The 21,229-nt window shown below is 40.2% G+C and overlaps 1 long non-coding RNA gene across 3 annotated transcripts in view; it reads left to right on the top strand.

Moving 5' to 3' along the window:
* Window positions 1–21,229, top strand: part of LOC127108250 (uncharacterized) — a 30,441-nt gene continuing 9,212 nt past the window's right edge. For all 3 annotated transcript variants that reach the window (XR_007795987.1, XR_007795985.1, XR_007795986.1), the window contains exon 1: window positions 1–474. This is a non-coding gene — a long non-coding RNA (uncharacterized LOC127108250). The remainder of the gene's footprint in view (window positions 475–21,229) is intronic.

Genomic DNA, 21,229 nt, shown 5'->3' with positions numbered 1-21,229 from the left:
AAATTCAGGTGGTTGTAAGAGGAATGTACTCGATTAGGCCAAGGAGCCCAATTACCCGGTTCGGGTCCGGGTTCACCATCTTCCTACGGTTCATCTCCATAGACTACGTGCGCCTTGGTTCAAATGAGAACGGCGAAGAACTTCACGGTGCCGAACGGAAAATTATCCGGCGATATCTATGAATAAAAAATGAACTCACCTCAATCTCCGATATCCTCTGCTGCTCGTAGTCGGTGAAGACAAAGCTCAGTACATGTCGCGCTTGAGATGAAAATGGATGAGACACACTCGCGGTGAGAGCATTGACGTAGCGTCGTCTTCCTACTGATGAAGGCCTCTGATCCGTGTTTATGTTGAAGGATCGAGATGAAGAATGAAGAATGGAATCTTTGGCGTCGAACTGTCGTGTTTAGTTGGAACAGGTGACTCTGTAGCGGTGGTCGAGTTGCGACGGAGATGACGAGAGGTAATCAAGTATGTGCTCTGAAACTTCTTCTACGAACCTTTTCCTTCCTTGATCTTCTTCCAACTTCTTCTTCTTCTTCTTGATTTTCCTGCTACTGATTAGAGATTCTGATGTTAAAGCTCTAACAGTTACAATGATTGAGCGTGTAGTGAGGTATGGGGATGGAGAGTGTGAGCAGTTTCAGAAGAAAGGAGTGGGAACCGAAAATGAATTGTGGTGCTCTTAATTTATAGAGTTGGGGAGTGGCTAACCGAATCGGGCAGCTCGGGTAGCCGTTAGGGTAGTTCAAAGTGTTAGTGAAATTACAATGGAAATCTGTTAAAGGTTATGCCTCTGTTAAAGTTTGATCGTTGTGATTCGTAAGTGCACGAATAACGTCAAAGTAATATAAAAGAATATCGATCCCACAGAGACCAATCGTCAATCTATCGATTACTATCGTTACGGTGTTTATCTAAGGCGGTGTAAAAGAGATATTGGATTTGCAAAATAATGGTAAATAATAAATGCAGGTAAAGACATGTTGAATGTAATTCACGTCAGTTAAGTGATGTTTCGATTGTCTAAATAGAACTACTTATGAGGAAATATCTTCTACTCTTGAAAAGAATCCATTTAACAGGAACTGTCGCTTTCGCGTATTCAGAACCGAGTTTACCCTTAAATTAAGGCCTTTTATTGTCACTTATAAAAGGTGCGCAGAATGCTAAAGTAGTAAACCTATTTTTAAGAAATGAGACTCGTAAACTTAGTTGAAAAGTGGTTTAGATTTGGAAAGTTTACCCAAAGAGTTTACTGATTTTAAACCTATCAACGCGTCCGAAAACAGTTTCGAAAATAGTTTTTCCTTAAAGTGATAAAGATTCCTAGTTACTAAGCCAGGGTGCTTTCGCACTTCTTAAATAATTAAAACTAACCAAGTTTGTTTTAGAAAACTCAAGTTAAAAATCAAAACAGCCTTTAAAGTATTTATACAAATTTCAATATGTGAAACATTACTTTAACCGCGATCCTTACATTCTAACCTTTAAAAGATTTAGCCAGACATGGTAACACAAACAAACACAACAGTGTTAATCATGATGAAAAGTTTATTTTAGAATGTGAGGCGTAAAGAGCGAGTAAAGTGCGTAAAATAAATAAAGTAAAGCGAGTGCGGAAAGTAAATAAAATAAAGCGAGTGCGGAAAGTAAATAAAGTAAAGCGAGTGCGGAAAGTAAATAAAGTAAAATCGATGCGGGAAATAAATAAAATAAAAGCGATGCGGGAAATAAATAAAATAAAAGCGATGCGGGAAATAAATAAATCAAGTGATGCGGGAAATAAATAAATAAAGCGATAAATAAGAACCTGCTCCAAACGGAGGCTTCGATTCTGGTACAAAAATAAACCTCCGACTCCTGAAGCTAAAGACGACAACAACTCGAAGTGACCCAACTCAATCTCACAAAGGTTCGATAACCCCCCGATGTGACGGATTATCGCTATTACAAATGATAAATATATGCTTAGTGTTGTAAAACTAAGTTGGATGATAGAAAATAAAATGAAATGAGCTATTTATAGAGATTCTCAGCAGTTTGTAAAGACCATGGTGCCCTCCAACTTCTCCTTAGTGGGACTTAGTGGGAACGTGATTAACAAAGGTGGCGCCCGCCATGTGTGTAAATGGGGTGGATCATGGGAAAGTGGCGGTTACCTCCTAGTTGAGGGCTGATGACTCATGGCTTCCCCTATAGCGGCCGTCATGTGTGTAATTTCGCCGAAAAACCCTAATTTTAGCTCTTTTTGCTTCGTTTCTTCAAAATGAGTCTGAAAGTGCTAAATATCTGAAAACAAGAGAAAAGAGAGCATAATACAAATAAAATGATAATAAAGTCCTAATAAACATGTGAAATCCGAGTCAAAAACACGGTGTAATTCTGTGTGATCAAATTCTCCCACACTTAAACCTTTGCTTGTCCTCAAGCAAAACTCTTTATAGTTTATGCAAGAAAATCAGTATCAATTAGAGTTAATTCGAGGCAAAAAGACTTACGAGTTCATTAAAGGAATGTGTCGATAGGTACTAACGAATCGAACTAAGGGTATTGTAGTGACACTTCACGCAATTGCGGTCGTAGGCTTCGTTCCTATACAAATCAATCCACATTACCCCACCATACCTAAGCCTTCTTTTTGTTTTCCTAAAGTCCTTTTCATTCAAGTGTAATCACATTAAGCCAGTTATATGTACATACTCATAGTAAAGTGACCGGTTAGTGATTATGATCTTAAGCATGGGGCTCTGGTACATAAGTTGGTGTAACCCTTTTATTCAACCTAATTTGCAGTCGTGGGAGATTGGATCGTAATCCACCCTACCAAGTTTAGCACCAGATACCTCTGAACCAACCAACAAATAGGCTTATTATTTTATTTTTCTAAGCACGGGGCTCCGATACATGAGTTGGTGTAACCCCTTTATTCAACCCAATTTGCTGTTGTAGGGGATTGGATCGTAATCCACCCTACCAAGTTCAGCACCAGATACCTCTGAACCAACAAACAAATAGGCTTATTATTTTTTTTTATTTTATTTTTCTCCTGCATGTTCCACATATGTTTTTATTTTGCTGGGTTAAATGACCGTGTGAGAGTCACCTAGCCCGGATTTTCATGCGGTTTGGGAACAAAGCAGGGATTTTTGTGATCATTCACTTATTTTCACCGGTCCCCTACGTAGAGCATGCTTAAGCCGGAGCTGACTGCTAGGATAAACTACTTAAGGACCTATTTGGAACAAAAACTGGGGCTACAGCATATGGGGTATCGAGATCGACTCTTATAATCATGAAGCCTAAGGTGTTAAGACAATACCGATTTTTGAAAAAGTTTTCCCAAGTCTTTTACATCCTATTATAAACCTGTCTTGTAGCCTGAATGTTCAAGATGTACTGGTTTATTGGCTAAATTTTTTTGGTAAGGTTAAAGAAATGGGGGAAATAAGGATACACTTACACAAATGGCTCGTCAGACACATGTTATTTTATTGAAAGGAAAAATAAGCAACTAAAATAAACAAAACATACTAAAAGTAAAAGAAAGCGATAAAAAGCAATAAAAATAAAGGAAAAATGAAAAGCGATGAAATCTCCTCCCACACTTAAATCGAACACTGTCCTCAATGTTTCAATATGAGATAGGGTAGGAGTAACCTGGAAGAGAGAGAGAGAGAGAGAGAGAGAGAGAGAGAGAGAGAGAGAAAGAGAGAGAAAGAGCTAGGGGTAAGCACTGGTACCGTCATCGTCACCGCCCTGGTCAGGATTTCTGGGTCGACGACGTCTGGATCGAGTACTAAGTCCTTCCTGTAGCTGCCGAGAGCGACCTAGGAGAGATCCTTGGGTGGCCTAGATGAGAGCGAAGTGACGCTCATTAGACTGTCGCATGCGTTGCTGCTCATTAGTGGTTATAAGCAAAGACTCAGTGAAAGTCTGATGTGCTCGCTCACTACGCTGCTGGGAAGCTACCATAAAACTCATATTGTCTGACAGTTGTTGGTTTATGGTGTTCAAGAAGGTGTCACGCCTTTCCTCACGAGCCAGGTGCTCGCGCCACATCTCCTCGGTGATGTAGAAACCGGGAGTGGTACCTGCAAAAGGGTTAGAGGAAGAAGGTGAGATGTGTGCAGGTGATGCAGCAGGAATATCATGAGCTGGTGAATGGCCGCGCCGGTCATACTCATCATCGGTCCCCTGCCCTTCGTCCATAGGAACGTTAGGTGGCAAAGGACCGGTAAAGGGTGGAGCATCAAGATCGTATGTCCAGTTCCTCGCATGTCGCACATCCGTACGCTAAGAGAAAGGTAGGACAACACTGGGTACAGCTGCACCATGTATCATGAGGTAGAAACCACCTTCCCGCCGCACCTTGCATAATTTCATATCTTTCAAAAACTTCAAGTCAATGGTGTGGTGAGGGAGTGGTTCCAAGGTGGCTAACTCAGCGTGTAGACTCAACGCTCTAGCAATAGAGGTAATCAAACCACCGAAAGAGATGGTTCCTCCTTTCTTGAGGATGGCAGACATATGGGCCAACATGAAAGGAATAGGATTGATCTTGCGACTAGTGAGGCAACCCTGTAAAAATAGCAATTCTCGGGCATTTACTTTGTTAGAATTTTCCCAGCTAAATATAGTACATGCCAAAAGGTATCTAAAAATACTTATGGCCGGGTTATGGATATTAGAAGCCAAAATTCCTTCAAAGGAAGTGACATTCACATTAGATAATCGGTTCCAAAAAGTAAATGCCTCGAGTGCCCATTCAGCATCTAAGGGCATCTCACATATAACACCATTACCATAAGGCATTCCAACCAAACCCGCTAAAGCATCGGTAGTGTACTCGTATTTTATATTAAACATCCTAAAATAAATGGTACCTACCGTGCTAGCAGTGCCATGATGGACAGTGTAAATCAGGGAACTTAAAAATTCCCTAGTGAGCTTATCGTAGGTGGGCGCTTTACTAGCAAAAATATCGTGTAATCCTAAATTGTCTAGCATGTGGAATACACTATGATATGTGCCTAGAGTGTACAAACAGTCTTCGTCGACATACCTGGTAGCGAGGATCTCCCGAGTTTGCAATCTTTGCAAAATCTTGTTTTGTCGCTCACCGGGCTTTCCTCCATGAAGAGTGATGTTGTTAAACTCCATTCCGGCCATTAATGGTGGTTGTAGAGAAAAATGAGTATTTAAAGAAAAGAAAAGAAAAGAGAAAATGGGATTTAATGGATTTTTGGTGGAGAGTTGGAGAAGTGAAGATGAAGAATTGTAATGGCTTGTAGTGAAAAATGAGAAGCTTGGAAATTCTTATGAATTTTGGAGAAGAAGAGAATAGGTTTGGAGGGGTTGAAGAAGGTATAAATAGTGGAAAAGGTAGATCTGACCGTTACGTCATGGCGCCCGCCATGGAGCTTATGGCGCCCGCCATGTCTTCGGATATGGTTTGGGCCGGCTGTGTTGTTTGCTTCTTGGGCCTCCATCCTCTCGTCTTCATTTTTGTAATGGGGGGTGTATATAGGTATCCAAGAATGCTATTTTTTGTTTTTGATTTTAAGCTTGATAAAATAAAATAAAACAAAATAGAGTAAAACAAAATAAAACAAAACAAAATAAGATAAAATAAAATAGTAAAGTAAAACAAAATAAAACAAAATAAAATAATGGACATAAAAAAAACATAATAATTAATATAATGCATATATATATATATATATATATATATATATATATATATATATATATATATATATATATATATATATATATATATATATATATATATATATATATATATATATATATATATATATATATATATATATATATATATATATATATATATATATATGCGTGTGTGTGTGTGTGAAGAGTCAATAATAATTCACGAGTCCAGAGATCTTGGGAAAAATAAAGCAAGCATAATGTCATAGGTAACGATAAAAATAGGCATGAATAATAAGTACGGAAAAATAGGGAAATTCAAACGGTATTTCTCGGTCCATGATGGCATAAATGCTCGGGATATAGTGGAGTATCCTCGACTTCGTAGCCTCGAAGCTCCGTGATCTGGCGTCGGAGATCGGCGATCTCATCATGCAACATATCAGTCTCGGTGTCGTGTGAGGCAACTGCTACCTCGACCTGCAGGGCAACGTCAGCAAGCTCCTGGCGAAGCTCGGCTATCTCCATGTGAAGCTTAACCAATTCGGATTGCATGCTCGGAGTCTGGATATTAGGATTGTTGGTACGGACTTTAATTCTGATCGGTGCAATCTTCGGCGCATCTACTGTCTCTCCATGCCCTTCTATGGCGTAGACCCAGTTGGCCTGATCAATAACACAAGTCACCTGAGGGTCAGGTAAAGTGAAGTAGTGAATGGTCTCACCCTCAATTGATAGTTTGTATTGATCCGGATGGAAAGAGGATCTCCTCATCAGACCATGGTCCAGACAGAAATCAACATCCATCAAAGTGTAGCTGCAATAAGCCGTCAGGTGAGATAGTCTCCTATCGAGTCCCAGGGATGAGGCTATGTGAGTCACCATGATTCCGACATGTATGAGGCTCGTAGCAGAGCGAGCATTAAGGTATAGGCTCTCGATCAAGAAAGCTCCACAGTCCACCAGGCGTGACTGAGTGATACAGTACATGAAGAAGATCTCTTCAGCACTCACATGTGCATCAGGGTCACTCTTCCCCAGGAAGGTGTGGGCAATGATCATATGAAAGTATCAGAAAGAAGGGTTGTGAATCTTGTTGGAGATCTGGGTTGAAGGGTCAGGACTTCCTCCACACGTGATATCGCTCCAAAACTTCTCGACGTATCGGCTCAGAAAGTAGCTCATGGGGAGCTCGGACGAAGCATCATAGGCAGTCTGGAAACCAAGAAAGTCGCCGAAACACTTGTGGTTGAAGGTGTATTCTTCCCCAAACAATCTGAAGTTAATGTATCCTCCATCACTGGCGTGACCAATATTAGGCTCGTAGACAAGCGAGCTCAGGAACTCCAAGGTCAGGTTCCTGTAAGTCACATGCATAGCATCTGTATATTCATCCTACTGTAACTGATTGCATAAGTGCCTGACACTTGGCTCAATGCCCAATGCCTCCATGCAGCTTGAGTCGGGATATCTAGTAGGCAGCATTGGGCGCTGTGAAAGCATGGTGTAACGCTGCTCTTGAACTGGGTCACGAAATATTACTGGCATGGTGTCGATATTCTCCATTCCTGAAAAGTTAGATTAGAAACAGAGGACACCTGAAATCACAAATATTATAACTATTAGTCTCCACATAGATATACACATATATAAAACAAATAAAAATATAAATAAAAAATAGTAAAAGTAAAGGAAAAGAAGTCATGGGTTGCCTCCCATGCAACACTTGTTTAACGTCGTTAGCTTGGCGATTCGGACTTTATATGTTAGAGGTAGGAACTGGAGGGTCGGTCAGAGTTTGGTCATGACATTCTGTGGGTATGTCACCTCCTTGGTATTGCTTCAATCTTTTTCCGTTTACCACGAATGGATTATAGGAGTTGTTCCGGATCTCAACTGCTCCAGATTTCAAGATTTTGGACACCTCAAAGGGGCATGTCCATCTCGAACGCAACTTACCTGGAAAAAGACGTAATCTCGAATTGAAGAGAAGAACAGAATCTCCTATATTAAATTCCTTTTTCACAATCCTCTTGTCGTGCCAAGCTTTGGTTCTCTCCTTGTATATAACGGCATTCTCGTAAGCGTTCTGGCGAAGTTCCTCCAATTTGTGAATATCAAGGATTCGCTTCTTGCCAGATGCTAGGTAATCCAAATTTAGGGTCTTGATGGCCCAATATGCCTTGTGCTTGAGTTCAAAAGGTAAGTGGCATGACTTCCCGTAGACCAACTGGTACAGTGTAGTTCCAATGGGGGTCTTGTAAGCAGTTCTGTAAGCCCACAGTGCTTCTGTTAGCTTTTCAGACCAATCTTTTCTAGATATTGATATGGTTTTCTCCAAGATATGCTTAATCTCTCTATTGGATACTTCCACTTGTCCATTAGTCTGGGGGTGATATGGTGTTGCTACTCTGTGTATCACTCCGTATTTCCTTAGGAGTTTATTAAATATCCTGGATATAAAATGTGATCCACCATCGCTTATGACAAGTCATGGAACTCCAGATCTGGGAAAGATATTTTTCTTGAACATCTTGATGACTACTCTTGTGTCGTTGGTGGGTGCGGCTATAGCTTATATCCACTTGGACACATAGTCAACGACTACCAAAATGTACTTGTTTCCCAATGAATATGGAAAAGGTCCCATGAAAACTATACCCCAAACGTCAAATAGTTCTACTTCTTGGATGTTCTTCAAAGGCATTTCGTCACGTCTTGAGATGTTCCCAGCGCGCTGGCACCGGTCACATCGGACAATATAAGCATGGACATCACGCCATAATGTCGGCCAATAAAGACCAGCTTGAAGGATCATAGCGTATGTCTTGGATGTGCTTGAATGTCCACCATAGGGTGAAGAATGACAATGCTCTATGATGTTTCTGACTTCTTCTTCCGGGACACAACGTCGAAATATGTTATCAGTTCCTCTTTTGAAAAGGAGTGGTTCATCCCAAAAGAAGTGTCTTATATCTTTAAAGAACTTCTTCTTTTGTTGATAATTGAGGTCAGGTGGTATGATATCAGCGGCTAGATAGTTCACAAAATTAGCGTACCATGGTACTCTACTAATTTCTGAAACCGTCCCAAGGTTGTCTTTATCAGGTTCAAGGGGAGCGGTATCTATCTTAGCTACTAGTCAGTCATAGGTGAAGTCATCATTTATAGGTAAATGATCTGGCTTTACATGCTCTAATCTGGAAAGATGGTCAGCAACTACGTTTTCTGTTCCTTTTTTGTCTCTAATGTCTAAGTCGAATTCTTGTAGTAAAAGGATCCACCTGAGTAATCTAGGTTTTGCATCCTTTTTGCTCAGAAGGTAACGGATAGTTGCATGGTCTGTATAGATTATAATCTTAGATCCTACAAGATAAGACCTAAATTTATCGATTGCGAAAACTACAGCTAGGAATTCCTTCTCTATTGTTGTATAATTTAATTGAGCAACATCTAGGGTTCTACTAGCGTAATATATTACGTGTAGCTTCTTATCTTTTCTTTGCCCTAAAACAGCTCCTATAGCGAAATCGCTAGCATCACACATTATTTCAAAGGGTTTAGTCCAATGTGGGGTTTGTAGAATGGGTGTTGAAATTAATGCTTGTTTTAACTGGTTAAAGGCTTTGATGCATTTCTCATCGAAAATAAATTCGATGTCTTTCATCAGAAGGCCGATCAAGGGTTTTGTTATTTTAGAGAAGTCTTTTATGAAGCGTCGGTAGAAACCGGCGTGTCCAAGGAAACTACAGACTTCTCTAACTGTCTTAGGAGGGTTAAGGTTTTCTATAACTTCTATTTTTGCTTTATCGACCTCAATGCCTCTTTCAGATATTATATGTCCTAACACTATGCCTTCTTTGGCCATAAAGTGGCACTTTTCCCAATTTAACACTAGGTTAACTTCTACGCATCTCTCTAGGATTTTCTCAAGGTTAATAAGGAAGTCTTCAAAGTCTAATCCACACACCGAGAAGTCATCCATAAATACTTCCATGATTCTGTTTAGATAATCTGTGAAGATTGACATCATACAACGTTGGAAAGTAGTTGGCGCATTACAGAATCCAAACGACATTCGTCTGTAAGCAAATATTCCGTAAGGATAGGTAAAGGTTGTTTTCTCTTGATCCTCGGGGTGAATGGGTATTTGAAAAAATCCAGAATATCCATCTAGATAACAAAAGTAAGAGTGCCTGGCAAGACACTCCAGCATTTGATCTATGAATGGAAAGGGGAAATGGTCTTTCCTATTTGCCTTATTTAGCTTCCTATAATCTATACACATACGCCATCCGCCTCCTATGCGTTTAGCGACGTGTTCTCCCTTTTCGTTCTGCACGATTGTGATGCCTCCCTTCTTGGGTACCACATGTACAGGACTTACCCACTTACTATCAGAGATCTTATAGATTATACCAACTTCCAGTAGTTTAAGGACTTCCCTTTTCACCACCTCGCTCATTACAGGGTTGATTCGTCTCTGATGTTCTCTGGAAGGTTTTGAATACTCCTCTAGTGAGATCTGGTGCATACACACGGATGGGCTAATACCTTTTAAATCAGAGATGTTGTACCCTAAGGCAGAGGAGTATCTTCTTAAAACGTTCAAGAGTCGATTTGTCTCGTCATGGTTTAAGGTGGCACTAACTATTATTGGGCAGTTCATTTCTTCATCCAAAAACTCATATCTTAGGTTCTTGGGTAGTTCCTTAAGTTCTTGGGCTGGTTTTTGAGAATTAGGTGAAGGGTCTGGAGTAAGATCCAGACATTCGTTAGTGAGAGGTTTTGTTTCCTCTAACTCGTCATATTTTTCATTCGGGTTTGAAAATGGTTCGATCTTAGGTTCTCCCTGATCAAATTCTCTTATGCACTCATCTATGATATCGATCGCATAACACGCGTCTCCTAGAATTGGTGCCATCAGGAATTTCGAAAGAATGAACTCGATCTTTTCGTCCCCTACTTCGAAGGTTAAGAATGGTCTACCTAGAAGGATAGCGATATCTTCGTCTTCTTTTATATCCATGACCACAAAGTCTGTTGGGATATAAAGTTGATCAATCCTAACTAGGATGTCTTCTAAAATTCCTACAGGATACTTAACACACCTATCGGCTAATTGTAGGGACATCTTAGTTGGTTGCAATTCTCCTAGGTTTAATCTCTTACATACAGCTAAGGGCATTAAACTTACACTAGCGCCTAAGTATAGGAAAGCTTGTCGATCACATGACTTCCTAAAATGCAAGGTATAGAAAAACTACCAGGGTCTTTCTCCTTCTTAGCAAGTTTATCCTCAGAAATAAAGTTGCATTCCAAGGGTTTTAGATCATCGAGCCTATGCTTGTTAGTTAAGATGTCTTTGAGAAATTTGGCGTAAGACGAAATTTGGGTGATAGCTTCGGTAAAAGGAATCTCTACATGAAGCTTTTCTATCACTTTTATAAATTTTTGATATTGATTATTGACTTTGGTTTGTTTAAGTCTTTGCGGATACGGGATTGGTGGTTTGTACGGGGGCGATGGTTTGTAAGTTTTATCCTTGGCTCCACCTTCTTGGTTGGTTTGTTTCTCGGATTCCTCCGGTTCCTCTTCTTGGTTGGTAGGTATATTCTCTTTAGAAGTTTTGGACTCGCTCATTGTTGGGTTCTGAGGCCCTTCGTAAGCGGTCCCACTTCGTAACGAGATAGCGTTAGCTTGCCCTCGAGGGTTTGGTTAAGGTTGTCCAGGAAATTGGCCTCCAAGTGTAGTTTGTGGGACTTGGTTTTGTGCTACCTGTGAGATCTGGGTTTCAAGCATCTTGTTGTGAGTGATTATCTGATCAACCTTGGTTCCTAATTGTGTTATAAGTTCGTTTACGTGAATGTTTTGGTTTAGGAACTCTTTATTTTGCTGAGTCTGGCCCGATATAAAGCTTTCCATGATCTTCTCAAGGTTAGACTTCTGGGGCACAACTTGCATAGGTTGGTTTGGTTTTTGGGCTTGATATCCTTGCGGTCTCTGAGGTGCATTATTTTGGATAGGGTTCTGGTTTTTATAGGAGAAATTTGGATGATTCTTCCATCCAGGGTTGTAAGTGTTTGAAAACGGGTTGCCTTGGGCGTAATTCACTTGGTCGGTATTGATGCGCTGTTTTTCGCAAGTATACGAACGCGTCAGAGTAATATAAAAGATTGTCGAATCCACAAAGACCAAGTGTCAATCTATCATTATCTATTGTTATGGTGTTTATCAAAGGCAATCAGAATAAGTGTTTTTGGAGTGTGCAATGAAAAGTAAAGTGTTGAATAAAGATTAATTAATAAAGACAGGGTTGAATGTAATTCACGTAATCAATTAATAATCCAAGTATTTGCTAATAGAGCTACTTAGGGCAGTGTTTCCTACTTTGAAAAGAACTAATTTAACAGGAACTGTCGCTTTCGCGTATTCAGAACCGAGTTGTACTCCCTAATCAAACCCTCTTATTGTCACTTATAAAAAGGCGCGCATTGCGTTAGAGTAGTAAACCTATTTTTAAGAAATATAGTATCTTGACTAAGTTGAAAAGTATTATAACCTGGATTTCTTAACCAAAAGAGGTTCTCACGAACCAGACTCTAAACTTATAAACGCGTCCGAAAATAGTTTTAAAATCTCTTTTCTTCTTAAGTTAAAAACTCCTAATGAGCTAAACAAAGCACTTTCGCTGTTTTTGAAATAGTTAAAAACAATTAAGTTTAGATAGACGTTGGACGGATTTCGATCTTACCCAACGTAATTGAAGTGCGGGAAAACTTAAGTTGAAAGTTAAAATAGCCCTTAAGTGTTTCTACGAACAATTGTACGGATTATCGGTTCAATTACGATTCTTACATTCTAACCTTATAGATTTAGTTAGACATGGTAAAGTAAAAGTGCATTAAAGTAAATAAAAGTAGTGCGAGTGCGAGGAAATAAATAATTTAAAGCGAGTGCGAGGAAATAAATAATTTAAAGCGAGTGCGAGGAAATAAATAATTTAAAGCGAGTGCGAGGAAATAAATAATTTAAAGTGAGTGCGAGGAAATAAATAAGATAAAGACAAGTAATAAAAACCTGCTCCAATCGGAGGGTTGAATAAATTGCAAAGCGGAAATGAAAATGGCGGCAGGATTAACTTCCTTCCAAAGTTCTCCAAACTCGATTACAGACTCTATCACAGACTCAATTACACAATTGTGGTAACACTCCAATGCGAAGCGGTTACCACTTTATAATACTGAATATATGCCTAAGTGAAACAAAGTTGCTCTGAGTTTGCCTCTGCTCTAAGTTTGGATGATTGTAAAAGTGATTTCGAGTTTCTATTTATAAGCAAGTAAAAAGATGGAAATGACAAGGATGCCCTTCAACTTGAAAATGGGAGGGAAAACTTTTCCTCTTGTGGCGCCCGCCACAAGGCCATGGCGCCCGCCACAATGCCAATTTGAGGCACCTTAGTGGCAGTAGTGGGGAACGTGGAAGTTGAGGGAAGTTGAGCTTGGACACGTCATGGCAGGGTCTATGGCGCCAGCCATGGGGTAGGCCACAAGTACAAAATGCTGAATTTTAGGGTTTTTAGCTCTTTTCACTCGTTTTCTCGATCGGGGCTCCGATTAAAGTAAAACCTGAAAATAAAGGAAAACATAGCAATAACACAACAAAATAACAATAAAACAACTAGAATGCATGTGAAATCGGAGTCAAAAATACGGTAAATTTCAGTGTTATCAAACTCTCCCACACTTAAACCTTTGTTTGTCCTCAAGCAAAACATTAAAAAGCCCATAAAAGAAAATTTGTGTAAACGAGTGCTTCAGGTAAAAATTCTAAGTTCAAGTCGGGATGCAGTGATAGGGACTAACTGAGTGAACTAAGGGTATCATGATGACACTAATCCGCAAATACGGACATAAACTTCATTCCTATATTAACCAACCCATATTATCCCATAATACCTAGGCCTGCCTCTTCATCTCTTTTTGTGTCCTTTTCATTCAGGCGCAATCACATTAAGCTCGTTATCCGTACATGCTTAATAGTAGAGTGGCCTGTTAGTGATTATAATCTGAGCATGGGGTTTCTGGCACATAAATATGTGTAAACCCTTTTATTGGACCTAACTGTAGTTGTGGGGGATCGGATCGTAATCTGCCCTACCGAGTTCAGTGTCAGATACCTCTAAACCAACTAATAGTGGGTAAGTTTTTCTTTTTCTTTTTCTTTTTGTTTTTGTAGAATTTTTTTACAATTCTTTGGTTTAAATGACTTTGTGAGGGTCACCTATACCGGAGTTGCCTTTTTGCTTTCTTTTATTTTATTTTTGTTTTTCTGGATCATTCACTTATTTGCATCGGTCCCCTACGTAGAGGATGCGTAGGCCGGAGCTGACTGCTGAGATAAACTACTGAGGACTTATACGGAAATGATGATTAAGGCCATGGTATATGGGGTTTCGGGAGTGGTTCCTATATTTACGAAGTCTATTGTGCTAAAATAATACTGATGTTTCACAAAGTTCTCCCAAGTCACCGCATCCTTACTCAAAACATGTCCTTAAAACATGAAAACTTTCGGAATAACACTATTTTCTTTTGCAAAAAAAAATTCGGTGCGGCTAAAGGTATGGGGAGGTAGGATTGTACTAAATATATAATATATTTGGTGACTCGTCAGACTTATGCATTATACTAAAAAGCAAAATAAACAACTAAAAGGAAATAAAAATAAATAAACTATCTAAAAACAGCAAAGAAAAATGATAAAGGAAAGAACGAGAAAGGTAATAAAGAGAAGACGATAGAGTCTCCTCCCACACTTAAATCGAACATTGTCCCCAATGTTTCGAAATAAGATAAGGGAAGAGTTACCTGACAACCTATTGCTGACCACTGGCGCCCTCGCCATCCTGAGGTGGGCGACGGGATCGGGTACGACGACGGTCTCTCTGATCCATCCTCGCCTGCAGGGCATCCTGAGCGGTCCTCACCTCTCGAAGGTTACCTAAAATGGTACCCTGAGTGTTTTCTAGGAGAGCCATGTGTCTCTGGTGGTGGTGTTGCTGACGGGCTTTTGTATCTGTGATCGTTTGCAGGGACTGTAGAACAGTGTCATAGGACCTGTCTGTCCTCCGTTGCGACTCTTGCATGAAGCTCATGTTATTCGCCAGCTGTTGTTGGATGGTAGAGAGTAGGTCGTCACGCCTTTTCTCTCTAGCCATGTGGTCACGCCACATCTCCTCCGTAATATAAAAGCCAGGAGTGGTACCTGCAGAAGAAGAAGATGGTGCGGTGTGTGGTGGTGAAGGATGATGGGGGGACACATGGGGTACGGGAGATCTCTCTCTCCGATCATATTCATCATCAGTGTCATGTCCCGCCTCATCAGGTATGTTAGGAGGAAGAGGACCCAAAACAGGTGGAGCATCTAAAGCGTAGGTCCAATTCCTTTCATCTCGTACATATGTACGTCTAGTGCACGGTAAAACAACAGATGGGATGGCTACACTATGAACCATAAGCATATAGCCTCCTTCTCTCCTCAAACGACACAATTTCATGTCTCTCAGAAATTTTAGGTTAATTGTGCGAGGAGGTAAGGGGTCTAGGGTAGCCATCTCATTGTTCAGGTTAAGTGCCCGAGCAATAGATGTAATCAATCCACCAAAAGAAATCGGTCCCGCTTTATTCAAAGTTAAAGTCATATGAGCAAGCATGAACGGGACCGAATTAATTCGTCTATTTGTGAGGCTTCCTTGTAAAAATAGAAGCTCTCTAGCATTAACCTTATTTGGATTCTCCCGGCCAAAAATAGTGCATGCCAACAGATATCTAAAAACTCTGATGGACGGGTTGTGGATAGTTGAGGCAAGAACTCCTTCAAAAAAGTTTATGGAAGTGTTTGATAAACGCTCCCAGAAGGAAAATACCTAACTGACCACTCTGAATCCAAAGGGGCCTCACAAATAGCATCGTCCCCATGAGGGATTCCTAACAAGCTGGCTAGTTCGTCGGTACTGAATTCATATTCAACAACAAACATTCTAAATCTGACAGTACGAACTGTGCTAGCAGTGTTAGGGTTGACAATATAAATTAAGGAGCTAAAAAATTCAATTGTCAACCGCTCATATGTGGGTTCTTTGTTGGAAAAGAAAATATGCAAACCTAAGTTATCTAATAAATGAAATATGCTATGATAGATACCTAAAGTGTAGAGACAGTTTTCATCAACATACCTTGTCGGGAGGATTTCCCGATTTTGCAACCGTTCGATAATTTTTCTTTGTCTATCCCCCGGTTTCCCTCCTCGAAGAATGAATCCATTGAACTCCATTTGTGTAGCTCTTGAAAAGTGACGAAGAAGATGAAGTGGAATGTGAAAAGGTTGGATTTTTACGAAATCCAACGGATGAAAATGAAAATGGAAATCGGAAAAATGATTTGTACGGTGTGGTGGTTAGAAAAGTATGAGCTTTTTGTGGGTTCAAGGATGTTTTTCCAAGGTGAAAAAATGGGTTTGGAAGGTTGTAAGGTGTGAAAATGGTGAAGGAAGGGGTTCTGCCCCGACCTTTTACAGACGCTGTGGCGGGCGCCACAGGGCATATGGCGGGCGCCACAAGGCAAAATCTGGCTGGGCCGGATTTTGGTCCTTTGGCTTGGGCTTCTCTTTATCTTTTGGCTTTGAGGGGTCCGGATAGCATTTGTCTTGTGATTTCCTAGTATCATTGGCTTGCATAATTTATAAAAGTAAAAATAAAAATGAAAATGAAACAAAAAAAATTAAATATTAGACTAATAAATAAATAAATAACTGAAAATAAAAAATGCAAATAAAACAAACATAAGACATATATAGATAAAAGTAGAAATATTAATGTATATACATAGTTTATATAATCTTCCAAATGCGATAATATAAGATGAGTTATGTAAATACGAGAAAATATATATAAAAAAAAAGAGATAAAATAAGATGAAATGGTAAGATCATGTAGTGGGGAGGTCGTCTTCCTGAGAGGCTCCACGGAGCATGGCTACCTCCTGCCTGAGCTCTGCGATCTCCTGATATAGACAGTTGGCTTCAGTAGGATGGGTGAGATCAGACACTCCCATCTATAAAGTGAGGTCAGCCACCTCCTGTCTAAGCTCTGCGATCTCTCTACGAGACTCAGCAATCTGGGTGCAGATATTGGGGGTCTGCAATGAAAGATTATTAGAGAAAACAGTGATTCTGGGAGATGATGGTGTAGGCGTGTATTCAGCAATGGGTGGTGATCTCGGCTCCTTGACGGTCTCTCCCTAGCCCTCCAGAGCATAACTCTAATTCGCTGGATCATGCACACTGGTCATCATAGGATCTGGCAGTGTGAAATAATGGATAGCCTCGTTGTCGACCAGCAATCGGAACTGACATGGGTGGAAAGAGGCTCTCCTCATCAACCCTCTGGTCAAACAGAAGTCGATGTCCATGGTAGTGTACCCACAGTAGATCCGGAGATGTGACAGCTTGCGAGACAGACCTAAAGCGACAACAATCTGCGTGATGATTCCGCCCACATGGATGACTCCTTCGGTAGATATGGAGATACCGCTGAGACTATATAACAAGAAGTTCCCACATGCTACTGGGCGAGACTGGGATGCACAAAATAATAGGAAGATCTCCTCTTCACTCAGTAGTGTCTCTGCATCCGGCCTTCCCAGGAAGGAATGTGTTAATATCATCTGAAAGTATTTAAAGGCGGCGTTATGTATAACATGAGATAGCTGCGTAGATGGATCTTGGCTTCCGCCACCTGATATATCACTCCAAAACTTCTCTACCTCCTTACCCAGAAAATATCCCATAGGTGTCTCCGGAATAGCATCAGGAGTGGTCTGGAAACCCAGTAAGTCGCCGAACTCTTTCTGGCTGAAGGAGTACTCAACTCCAAAAAGCCTGAAAGCAGCATACCCATCTGGTCCAGAGTATGGGTCATAGTCGAATGAACTCAGAAACTCCAATGTCAGGTTCCTGTAGGTGTTACTCAAGTCATCAGCAAACTCGTCCCATTGAAGCTGGTGGCTAAGGAATCGGATACTCGGCTCGATACCCAGTGCCTCCATACAGTGCTGATCAGGATAACGTGTGGGTGCCATAGGGCGCTGATACAGAGCGATGTAGCACTCTCTCTGAGCATTATCTCTATAGGCCACATGCATGTCATCGAAATCCTGCATCCTATAAAAGTTAAGAAAGTGATCCTGAAAATGCAAACCATTCAAATTTTAGTCTCAATGCAAAATATGATAAAATAAAATAAAAATTAAATTAAATTAAATGCGAAAAAGTAAAATGAAAGAAAAACCATGGGTTTCCTCCCACGCAGCGCTTGGTTAACGTCATTAGCTTGACGATTAGAATTTATACACCTGTAGTAGTAGGAATTGGTGGATCAATCAGGGTGTGGCTTGAGTAGTATGCTGGAATGTCTCCTCCTTCGTAGAGCTTCAGTCTTTGTCCATTTACAATGAATGGACTACAGGTTTCATTCTTGATTTCCATGGCTCCGGATCTCAGAATCTTGGATACTTCGAATGGGCCAGTCCATCTTGAGCGTAGCTTTCCAGGGAAGAGTCGTAACCTAGAGTTGAAAAGGAGAACAAGATCGTCTATATTGAAGTTTTTCTTTACTATTCTTTTGTCGTGATAGGCTTTTGTTCTTTCTTTGTATATTTTTGCATTCTCGTAGGCAGATTGCCTAAGTTCTTCTAGTTTATGAATGTCTAGGGTACGCTTTTCTCCAGCGGCTAGGTAGTCTAAATTCAAAGTTTTAATGGCCCAATAGGCCTTATGCTCTAATTCGAACGGTAAGTGACAAGATTTTCCATAGACTAGTTGATAAGGAGTAGTTCCTATAGGGGTTTTGAAAGCGGTTCTATAGGCCCATAATGCTTCTTGAAGCTTCTGAGACCAGTCTCTCCTAGAAATAGAAACAGTTTTCTCTAGGATTTGTTTTATCTCCCTATTAGATACTTCTACTTGGCCGCTAGTCTGTGGGTGGTATGGTGTTGCTACTCTATGCCTAACTCCATATTTTCTTAAAAGTTTGTCAAATATTCTCGATATAAAGTGTGATCCTCCATCGCTTATGACTAAACGTGGTGTTCCAAATCTAGGGAGTATATAGTTTTTAAATAGTTTGATTACTACCCTAGTTTCGTTTGTGGGTGCAGCTATAACTTCGATCCACTTAGACACATAGTCTACAGCTACTAAGATATACTTGTTTCCTAAGGATGGTGGGAAAGGTCCCATGAAATCTATACCCCATACGTCAAAGAGTTCTACTTCCTGAATGTTTCTTAGGGGCATTTCATCACGCCTTGAAATGTTTCCAGTGCGTTGGCATCTATCACATTTGACAATGCAAGCATAGACATCACGCCACATGGTATGCCAGAATAGGCCAGCTTGAAGAATCTTGGCGTATGTCTTAGAGGTGCTCGCATGTCCACCATAGGGTGCAGAATGACAATGCTTGATAATATTATCTACCTCTTCTTCTGGAACGCAACGGCGAAAAATGCCATCTTTACCCCTTTTGAAAAGGAGTGGTTCGTCCCAATAGAAGTTTCTCACATAGTGGAAGAATTTCTTCTTGCGGTGGTAATCAAGATCAGGGGGTACTATATCAGCAACTAGGTAATTAACGAAGTCTGCATACCAGGGTACGTTACTTATTGCTAAGGAATTTTGGGGGTGCTCATTAGGATCTAGGTTATTATCTTCAATGGTTTCTACTCTAGCTATCAGTCTATCGTAGGCGAAATCATCATTTATGGGTACTAGTTCTGGTTTTAGATGTTCTAGCCTAGAAAGGTGATCAGCTACTACGTTTTTCAGTGCCTTTTTTTATCTCTTATATCTAAATCAAACTCTTGTAGTAATAGAATCCATCGGAGTAACCTGGGCTTGGCATCTTTTTTTCTTAATAGGTAACGAATGGCAGCATGATCAGTGTAAACTATAATTTTTGCTCCTACTAGATAAGATCTAAATTTGTCTATAGCGAAAACTACAACGAGTAATTCTTTTTCAGTTGTTGCGTAGTTAAGTAGGGCAGCATCTAGGGTTCTACTGGCATAATAGATGGCATGTAATTTTTTATCTTTCCTTTGTCCTAGAACGGCTCCAACTGCATAATCACTAGCATCGCACATTATCTCAAAAGGTTCTGACCAATCAGGTGGTTTCATAATGGGTGCCGATACTAACGCTTGCTTTAAAAGATTAAATGCGTCATTACATTTTTCATCGAAAATGAATTCAGCATCTTTCATTAAAAGTCCAGTTAAAGGTTTGGTTATTTTGGAGAAGTCCTTAATAAAACGCCGGTAGAATCCAGCGTGTCCAAGAAAGCTTCGGACTTCTCTGATGGTTTTTGGTGGTTTTAGGTTTTCTATAACTTCTATTTTAGCTTTATCTACCTCTATACCTTTCTCGGAAACTATATGTCCTAAAACTATTCCTTCGGTTACCATGAAATGACATTTTTCCCAGTTTAGCACGAGGTTCACCTCCACGCATCTCTCCAGGATTTTCTCAAGGTTAGCAAGACAATTACGGAAATCAAATCCACAAACTGAGAAATCATCCATAAACACTTCCATGATACCATCTAGGTAATCTGCGAAGATGGACATCATGCAGCGTTGGAAAGTAGCTGGGGCATTACAGAGGCCGAACGACATTCGTCTGTAGGCAAAAGTTCCATAAGGGCATGTAAAGGTGGTTTTTTCTTGATCTTCGGGGTGGATAGGTATTTGGAAGAATCCAGAGTATCCATCTAGATAACAGAAGTAAGAGTGTTTGGCTAGACGCTCCAACATTTGGTCTATAAATGGTAAAGGGAAATGATCCTTCCTAGTTGCTTTATTTAATTTTCTATAATCTATACACATCCGTCATCCTCCTTCTAAACGTTTTGCTACATGTTCGCCTTTATCGTTTTGCACGACTGTGATGCCTCTCTTTTTAGGTGCTACATGCGCAGGGCTCACCCACTTACTATCCGAGATCTGGTAGATTATACCTACCTCAAGTAACTTAAGAACTTCCTTTTTAACAACATCACTCATTATAGGGTTTATTCTTCTCTGATGTTCTCTGGAGGGTTTTGAATCTTCTTCGAGCGAAATCCGATGCATGCATACGGATGGGCTTATACCTTTCAGGTCAGAGATATTATATCCTAAGGCTGAGGGATATCTTCATAAAACATCTAAAAGTTGGTTCGTTTCCTCTTGGCTCAAGGTAGCACTGACTATAACTGGACGATTCATCTTTTCATCGAGGAACTCATATCTCAGGTTCTTAGGCAGTTCCTTAAGTTCTAAGGTTGGTTTCTTAGGGCATGGCATAGGATCTGGAGTAAGGGATAAACATTCGTAAAGGTTATCATCGATGTAGGGTTTCTTAAAGTCATCATCTTCCCTTATGAGAGTTGATGGTAACTTAATTGTTTTTATAATTTCTTTTTGTTATAATTCTCTAACACATTCATCAA

Source organism: Lathyrus oleraceus, chromosome 7 (genome assembly GCF_024323335.1).
Source record: "Lathyrus oleraceus cultivar Zhongwan6 chromosome 7, CAAS_Psat_ZW6_1.0, whole genome shotgun sequence".
In the NCBI taxonomy this organism is placed as follows: domain Eukaryota; kingdom Viridiplantae; phylum Streptophyta; class Magnoliopsida; order Fabales; family Fabaceae; genus Lathyrus; species Lathyrus oleraceus.
This window is presented reverse-complemented; position numbering and strand designations above follow the sequence as displayed.